The sequence below is a fragment of the Phyllostomus hastatus genome, unplaced genomic scaffold (assembly GCF_019186645.2).
Source record: "Phyllostomus hastatus isolate PE091 unplaced genomic scaffold, TTU_PhHast_1.1 phas_contig_58, whole genome shotgun sequence".
Classification (NCBI taxonomy): Eukaryota; Metazoa; Chordata; class Mammalia; order Chiroptera; family Phyllostomidae; genus Phyllostomus; species Phyllostomus hastatus.
The window spans coordinates 49,577,038-49,586,720 of NW_025333916.1; the positions used below are offsets into that span (position 1 = coordinate 49,577,038).

The 9,683-nt window shown below is 34.4% G+C and overlaps 2 non-coding genes across 2 annotated transcripts; one reads left to right on the forward strand and one right to left on the reverse strand.

Annotated features, from left to right (window-relative positions):
* Positions 1–2,556: 2,556 nt before the first annotated feature.
* Positions 2,557–2,658, reverse strand: LOC123825084. Its single transcript, XR_006786849.1, has one exon. It is a non-coding gene; the product is annotated as a U6 spliceosomal RNA (small nuclear RNA).
* A 4,615-nt stretch (positions 2,659–7,273) lies between these two features.
* On the forward strand, positions 7,274–7,436 carry LOC123825044. The gene has a single exon (XR_006786825.1). It is a non-coding gene; the product is annotated as a U1 spliceosomal RNA (small nuclear RNA).
* Positions 7,437–9,683: the final 2,247 nt, after the last annotated feature.

A 9,683-nucleotide genomic window follows, 5' to 3' on the forward strand; every position in this document is an offset into this window, starting at 1 on the left:
AGGCCCAGTGTCAGAGCCAACAGGAAACGTGAGAGGGAATAAAATAACTGTAGTGTTACCTGGAGCAGCAAGATTAAGTTGAGAATATGTTTGCAAAAGTCTAGGTAGTTAGGCAGAGTCACACTGTCTAGTCTTGTTTTCCAATTTAACACAGTTTTTAAAATTGTAAGTACCAATGAAAATATTTTAAGTGAAGGCAATGCAGTCAGATCTGAATTTTGATAAAAAGAGTCTACTTGACACACAGAAAATAGCTCAGTTACAGTAAGTTTTGTATACACTAAGATAGACTAAATTATCTCATTAGGTAGGTACAGTATTTCAACTAAAGACTAGGGTAGCTGGAAAGGGACAGCTAGTAGAGAAAAATGCTGGTAGATTTAATGTATATTTAAGTAATAAAATGTCGAAGAAATGTTCACGGATTGTATAAACATAGAAAGAGGCAGAGAGATGTTGAATTTGCCTCCTAGGTTCTCAATTGTAAATGATTGTGATGGTGCTATGCATTGAGAGGGAGTGTCACTAGACCACCAACCTGGAGAAGGGGAAAGAAAGGAGAGGGTTTCAAGGAGAACAAGGGCAACAATATCAACTGCAGTAGCATCCAGTGTCACATAAGTCACTACTGATTTTTGGGAAGTATGTTTTTGGGTAATAAGACAGAGGGAGTCCAAATTGGAGTGGAGCAAATAGTGATACATATGTATAACTACTTTCAACAACTTCTTGAAGAAGCTGGCTGTGTAGGTGACTGTAGGCACATGTGTGCTGCATGAGATGTGGAATGGCTTGATTTACTTTTGCTTGACTTCATCAGTGGAAAAAATTTTCAATACCTACTGTAGCACTTAAAAATAAATAAATATATCAATGGATTTGAAAAATACAGGTAGAAAAGACCCTAGTGAAGTCTGGAAAGAAAAGAAGGGAGGGAGGGAGGGAAGATAGTGATGTTAGATGAAAAATAAAATGTTCAACAGGAAAGAGATGTAGTTAATGCAAGTACACACAGGGTGGGGAGTTACTACTGTGTCATAATGAGTATGAAAATGATAGCATTTCAGTAGGAAATGATAAGGGGTAGACTTTTGTTTCTTTGCTGTACCAGGCACTTTGTAGGTTACAAACCAGTGAGTAAGAAATATTGAACACACGAAGAACAAAATGAACATTTGTAGGTAGAGAACCCCAATCACAGAAGTGGAGATTGGCCTTAGATTGCAGGAACATGTGTCTTTATAAAGTTGTTGAAAGATACAAAGTAAATGTATGCGAAAGGATGTCTTTCATATACAATATTACATATATAAAATACACATACACTTGTATACTAGTATATCCATATACACACCTGCCTATATGCTAATGATGTACATATACATTAAAAATAGTACAAGTTTTAACTTTCTGCTGTTCCTTTGACAATGCTAGTTGTACCATTTTACCATGTCACTTTATTCCTTATGAAAATTTCTCACAATTACAAACTGAGAAATTCAGTGCTTCTTCCAAGTACTGAAATACTAATGAGGACAACACTAAATCAGTATTATGGCTACTTTAATGCTATGGCACATGGAGGAAATAGATTTTGGATATAGGTGTTTTCCAAGTATCACTGAACTTTTTTTTTAATATGCTGGGATATTAGGGCTTTTTCCTAGTAAACTCCATTATATTAGGAGACACAACAATTTATTTAGCTTTTAGATGGCCCAGAGTTAATTGACTTTAATCCAGCTATGGCAAAACCTACGCAATTATTAAAAAGCATATTGAATGCTTTTCTCATAATCATTAGGTAATCTGCATTTTTGAAAAGCAGTTCTATACCTGAAATCTTATGTCATTTAAGTTTTATAATCATCAGTTCCTAGTCATTGTTTCTTCAGGCATTATGGAGATATTCTGGGAATATTTTAGAGCAATCGTGGGTGGTTACAAAAGATCAGTGTTACTGCATTTCTTTTCTGAGGATAAAAATAGTAAAATGAGGAGTACATTACAGTGTAAAGACCACTGAATTTGCACATCAATCAACTCATAACTGCTAGCTCTCTCTGTCTAAATAGTTATATCATTTCAAATTTTTTCTAAATTTTAAAGTATTGATATTGTTACTTGCAACATTGTTGTGTTTGTAAGTTAGGTACCAGATAGCTTTCATTTCACAATATTTCTTCCTTAATGCTACATATTTAACCTTTCAAAGGGCAGGAGGGTCAACTTTGAAGTCCGTGCCCTATAGCTAGATTATTTTGTATTCTTTCCAGTGTATCAGATAAACAACTGTCCAGTTCCTTTCCCCATCCTTGTGTCAACTGAATTGTACTTACAACAATTCAATTGACTCAATCCTCTTTGAAGCTTCAACTCTCGCCTCCTGGAGGAGTTTTAATCATTTTGTTGTAGCATTCTGAAGTGTAATAGATAAAGTCCACTTTCCTAAGCTCATTTTTCTTACCTGCTTTTTTACAATTATCTCATAATTTAAATAATATTGATAAACTTATAGAAACTTTTGTCAGTGATTGCTATTATTATCATTAATTATTTTAAATGGAACACTGAATGAGTTTGCATGTCATTTTTGGGCAGGGGCCATGCTAATCTTCTCTGTATTTTTCCCATTTTATTATACTCCTGAAGCCAGCACACCAAATGATTATTGAAACTATTAATATTGCAAAAAGTAATTACAAAGTAGATAAAAATCAAGTGCTAGAGAAGTTTAAAATCAGTTAAAATTAGGATGACTTAAAAGAATCAGGTACTACACAAAATTGTGAGTGAAATAATATACAGAATACTTTTCTTACAAACTCCTCTAATCAAAATGATGAGATGAAACAGGCTTTTTATTTTTTCTACACACACGCACCAAACTGATAATTTTAGAGCTAGATTTCCCTTTAAACAGTGAAATTTTAAACAACACATATTTAAATAATTTCCTTAAAGGCATTGCATGGAGCATGATCTACAATTTCTAATAAGCAAAAAAAAGTAGAAAATAAAATATTCTTTTGATTTTCTTTTGTATATTTACTGTTATTAAATCTTTCAAGCCAGTATTTCTGCTTCAAAGCAAGTTTTCTCTTTAGCATGCAGCTATGCGTTTAATCCCTTCAAAAAGAGCAAGACTTTTATAATCAGTTTTGCCTGTGTTTTTTAATGTATTCTTTTTAAAGAGAGTTTTTACCTAATTGCATATCAATATTTAAAGAATATAAACACTCATAAATTTAGAAGCAAGTTTTAGCACATTAGAGTTTTTGGAACTGTCGGTAATGTGTATTATAACTGTAATAGTTTAATAAAATATTATATGTATTTTTGCATATCATTTGTCTTTAGTTACAAATTTGAGGATGATAATGAACAATAAAATCTGATAAGGGAATTTTTAAATCTTTAATTGTATATGCTACTCAACACTATTTAAGAAGAGGAGTTTATTATAATACTTCTCCTCTGAGATAAAGAAAGAAATATATCAATGTTCTTTTGAAGAATAAATGCAATAATTATATTTAATACAAATAAAATATACATATTCAGTATGGTTTTATTTATAAAAATGAGGTTTTTAAAAATCTTTTCTTCTGAAAAAATGTTGGGAGATAGGTTCTCTCCTTTCATTCATTACCAAGACAAAACATGAAAAAAGATATATATGCAGAGATACTTTTTTGTCTTTAACATTAACCTATCACCATGTTTAGATGACTAATATCATTTCTGCATCCATCTTTTAGTTGTTATCAATGAAATTCATCTTTTTCACAGTATTGTGAATCATTCCTTTGATTCATCTGATTCTAAAGAAACAAATGGTAAAAATAGATTCTCCTCTTTCAATCATTAGTTATTGGCATACAGAGTATCTGTTGGTCTATTCTTGTGCACTGTAATTCTTCCAGAAAACAATTGAGAACGGCCAAAAATAACAGAGAAGGAGGCAAGAATCTTAAATTTAATCTACCTTTAAAATATTTTTAATGGAAAAAGTAAATTGCGTTTTACTGGTAAACAGGAAATCTGGACTAATGGCAAAAGAAACTAGGATTATACTAAACAGGGTATTAACGACATCTCATTAAATCTTCTTAGGTAGAGTACATGATTTTCCTACAATAACTCACCTACTTTTACACTTAATAATTTATCAAAATAAATATATTACCTGATGATGTTTTAAAATATCACATAAAGTTGAATATACATAAAATATTAATGATTATAAGTTTTCAATAGAGTCATTTTAAAATTGCAACTTTGGGTTACATAAATTACTGACTTTTAGCCTAAAATTTAATATTATATTATGTCATTCTTTCTCGTGAATTTCAATTTTTATGATTTATTTACAAAAATGTATCAGGAGTGGACATGCAAGAAGTGATGTCAGTGAAAATGTTCAAGATCTCTGAAAATGCTCTTCTACAACAATAGGAAAAGTAGCAAAAGTGATCAGAGCACTTTTCCAGAGCTCTGGAAATTAACCAAAGATTTTTATCAACTATGAAATGTTTATTTTAAAATATATCTGAATCCCAGTACTAACAACATCCTGTGTGGAGTTTCACTTGTTCTGTTCCAAAACCCAAAGACCCAGCTCTGTAGCAGACTTGAAAACTAGCAGCCTGGTAGCTACTGAAGGAGGGAGAGCAGTGTGTGACCTCCTCCAAAGCCCCATTCCAGACAACTGTCATTGTTTTATCTTTCCTTGCTCCATGGAAGTGTGAAGAGCAGGACCCATAAAATGGCATTGGTCCTGTCAAGATAGCACAAAGTATATAAAACAAAGTTGAGTCACTTATGTGAACTAAAATGGCTGTCAGTCAGCCATAACACTTTGGTTAAAGAGGAAAACTACCTAAGTCAGAGCAGACATGTCTAGCAACTAGACGCACTTAAGATACCTGCACACATGGTCAGAGTAGCCAGGTCTGCAGAGCAGGACCATCCATAGATAAGCTCCTGGGGAAGTTCCATATTTACCAGCAGGGGTGTCAGGTAGAACAACCATGTACCACCCATAAGCCCCTGGGCAAATTCCCCACTTGACATCAGCATTGCCAAGGCATTTATGAAAAAGATCCAGAAGGGTGGAGTACACCGCTTTCAAGATATATGTGGGACAGGCTCCAGACCACTGCTGAGACAGCTGAGCTTCACATACCAGAGTGCTGCTCCAGGCTGCACTGATCTCCTTTGGCAATGGCCACTGGAGGCTCTGCCCTGATGAACTGAGGACTTTGTCTGCCCTGCTGCCCACCTGGCTCTGGAGGTCCTTCCTTGCAAGATCCTGATGACTCCCTCAGCCATTGTGATGTCTCCCGGATCTGTGGACTGAGACTCTGGGACTCGGGTTTGTTATCCCCCATCAATTGTTCTGTGTGTGTGTTATATTTCTCTTAGATTTTTAGAGTATAAATAGGATATTAATGTATATTAATGTTCTATTTTGAATGAACCTTCATTCAATAAAAGTTGAATCACTAGCATAGTTACCTTATGTGACTCTTGTCTATTCCTTGGTGCTAGGCTGCTCAGGAGGATGCTGGCTGAGCAGTTGCCCTGTTGACTTATAAGAAAGGCTATGTCACAAACATACACTTGTGGCAAGAAGATCCTAATGACAAGGCTGTCTTTATTTATTCTGAATTGAATCTTTTCCAGGGCAAGAAGCCTCTCCAGTAGGGAAGTTTTTAAAAATGAATAGAATTTTACAAAGAAATTGTTTAAAATCATGGATTTCTGAGTTGTCAAATAACAGAGCAAATGTAAGCTAAAGAAAGGAAAAGCTGGGGGATGAAATGTATATGGAAATCTGGATAAACTGCCATATTCCTGAGAGTCTAGGAGGTTATGCACATGTGAAAAGATGTGCACAGGTGCAGAAAAAACCTTGCAGACTCTCATCTCGGGCTGACCTGGAGACACTGTGCAAACACGAAGAAATGCCCAGGTGGAATTCCCAGCCACCTGGTTGAAAGTTGAAGGCATGTCCTAACACTCACACAGAGCTCTCACAGGAGATCAAGACACTTATTTGTTCCAGACACTTGAAGAAATATCATTCCAATTGTTAATAGACCAATGACTAAATCTAGCAGATATATTAGCAGCCATAAACAATGGAGAGTAAAGACTTTACAGAATTCTCAAAGGATGGTCATAGTTTTACATCTTTAAAATTATTTGAAATACCATTGTCTCTAAGAAGTTTGATATTTTGATTTAATATCTTGGTGGAATAAAAACTAGTTTCAAGTTCCTTCATTTGGATCTTTCTACCATGATAAATTTCACTCTACAGATAAAAGGATAAATACTATATCTTTGCTAATTGCTAAGCATGTTCATTTTAATTGTATGTTCAGAAATTAAGGCAATAACCAACAGAGCCAAAGAGCATCACTCAGACCAAGGAATTGCCCCCTTTCCCAAGCAACTCACATGTGAGGACTGACCAATATGTGGCTCTTGTGAAGTGAATCACCTTCTCTCAAAATTCATATGTCAAAGCCCTAACCTTCAAAGTGGTTGTATTTGGAGAAAAAAAAAGCCTTTAAAAAGGTGATTAAGGTTCAATGAGGTGATAAAGATGAAGCCCTAGTCCAATAGAACTAGTGTCCTTAGAAGAAGAGAGAGAGACAACCAGGGATGCGTGTGCACAGAGGATGTAATGAGGTAGCACTCTGAAAGCCAGGGAAGTCTCAGGATAAGGACACCTTCCACCATCTTGATTTTGCATTTAAAACCTTCACAGGCAAGAAAACAGATTTCTGTTGTTAAGCCACCGAATTTGTCATATTTCGTCATGGCAGTCCTCACTGACTGACACTAAATACAGTATCCAGTGGTCTAGCCCCACATCTGGAACACGTTGAAGTTCCCGACTTCACCTTCAAGCTCCCGACAGGGCAAGTTGAGGACTTATGGTTGCATTCCTGCCTAACTCCTCCTTCTGCCAAGTTTACTGTTATTTCTTCCCTCTGCCCCGTGTTTGTTTATCCCAAAGCACTGCCTAATCACCCTTCAGTGAGCACATCTTCACCTCTCAGGTTGCTAGCAGGGAACCCAAATGACAGCAAGCATCCTTTCTACATTCCCTTCCCGGTTTTCCTTAGTGGGGAGTGATTTTTTGCTTGTTTGTTTGTTTGTTTCAATACCAATAACTTACCCACATGCCAATATAAATTATTGGTAATTTGGAAAAAAAAACACAGTATTGGTAATAGAAAACTTAAAATATTGACTTCTGGTTACCAGGCAGGGAACATACCATGATCACGAAGTTGGTTTTCCCAGGGTGCAGTTTATCCACTGCTCTCTGGATGTGCTGACCCCTGCAATCTCCCTGAATGTGGAAAACTCCACTACATCATTTCTGACAGTGAAGAACTGTGTTTGCACTCTCCCTGGGGGGAAGAAATGATTAACTTACTAGGATTTAGGAAAATTATTCTAAATTAACTTATGTTTTTGGTTTGAAACTGGAATTGAGCATTCAAATACTTAATAGAATTGTCGATTACTTGGTCTTGAATTTCTGAAAGGAAATTATACATATGTGTATCTTTATATATTTTAAATTTTATATACCTATAACTGTAATGTATGTAACTTTGATAAATGTTAATATATCCATATATACACATACGACTGAAATGTGCATGCATATTTTCTAAAGACCGCTGATCTTTAAAATACATAATGAAGTGGGTTTTTTGTCTCTTTTATGATTATATTAAGTAGAAAATGTTGGTAACAGCATACAAGTCCAATAGAGGGAATTAGAACAGGAGATGATATACCAGATTTTTCATAGGCTATGATGCAACCATTAAAATCACATTTTAAAAAATGTTTAATGGCACAGTAAAACCTTAAATCTATATTGCAAGGTATAGAATAAATGACATGATTAAAATATATACAACATTATCACTATACATAAATTAAAAATGTCTGTATATATAAGCATGAGTGTGTATGAATATACACATTAGTGATGATTAACAAGTGAAGGATTAATAAGCAGTTATTTGTGTTTTTTCTGAATTTTTCCAAATAATATATAAAAAAGAAACAAATCATCCAAGAAGATAAATTAAAATAAAAATAATGACTAAAAAACATCATTTTAATGCAAAATGTATTTTATTTCTTTCTCTTCATATAAATATACAGTTCAAATTGAAGCACAGGGGATATTAAGCAACCAACATCATTAAAATAAGCCAGCATAGTTTCCATATTAAACATTACCACAGAAATAATTTTTCAGTGAAAAAGAAATTAATGAATTCAGTTGTGCTATTATCTACAATTTTCATCGGGTGTATACCCACATACACTTTCTCTCTTAAAGTATCTTTCTTTTACAAAAAAACAATTCCAAGGGCTCTTTTGGGTACCTGAGTTTTAGAGGCACCTATCTGTTTGCCTTAAAATTTTCTCCAGGGAGATCTTGACATTGCGACTTATCTTTCATTTTTCTTTTTCTTACCAAGGAGCCTGATGTTCTAACTTTATTTTCATTTGCTAATTGTATGTAATGCTTGCTCATTAAATTTGTTCTTTAGGGTCATAGTCTTGGTTCTGCTCTCTCAGGATTGTCATTGAGACAAAGTATATGTCTGCGGACTCGTAGAAGTATAAACTTAACCCTGATGCAGCTCATACTACATTTGTTATAACAATTTCCATATCTATTTTCTCTCCTGGGCATATCATTTACTATATTACTACCCCAGGCATCTACCTATTTGTTCTCTATAATTTCAATCCTTCATTTCCAATGGCATGTCATATAAAGTCACTGAAATTATTGAAGTGTCTTACAGATGCTGGTGGAGATAAAATTAGGCAGCTACATGAAAGTAAGTCTCAAGGCTCAGTTTCAGAAATAGTGTGTCCGTATTCTAGAATCTATGGTGCTACAGAAATTATGATGGGATGAGGTGGGGTAGGTCCTAGAATTCTCTAAAACAACATGGTAATATTCACCTTTAAAGTATTTCCAGATTCACATATATTGCACAAAAGGACACCACAACTGCAAACTGTAGTGTGGCACAGGTTACACAATACATCATGTTTATTTTTTCCCTCCAGAACTGGACAGCACTGGATGTCTTTTTGAAGTTGTGCCTCTCTGTATTATTCAGGTTACACTGGAGTTAGAATGAACTGCATGGAACTATTTAGAAGTCTGAACATAAAGTAAAATCACCTTATCTGCAGTATGACTAATGTTGCAACACACTGATTTTTTTTCAGGTTGATGTCAGGTTGAAATCTGTTTAACTGGGCTTCTTAGTTGAAAATATGTGCAGTCTTTGTCTCCCCTCTACATGGACTCTTTCTATCAAAGTGAAAAATAGAAGCTTTTTATTTCTCAGCAACAAGGTCAGAGTATCATTAAAATAATTAATACAGTAATTTATTATTTTAAATTATGTCCTAATAATTTAATGAGCTGCTATTTTATTCAGATTCCAAAGAAGTCAGTTCAATTGACTAGTCAAAATCTAGCATCTCAAAATGGTGTTTGTATGAAGTATACAGAATACCTGTTACCTGAATTTGCCAAGCACCTATTTTCAAAATATTATCTCAAGAATTTTATATATCTAGCCCTTTCACAATACACAAACTTCTCTGCT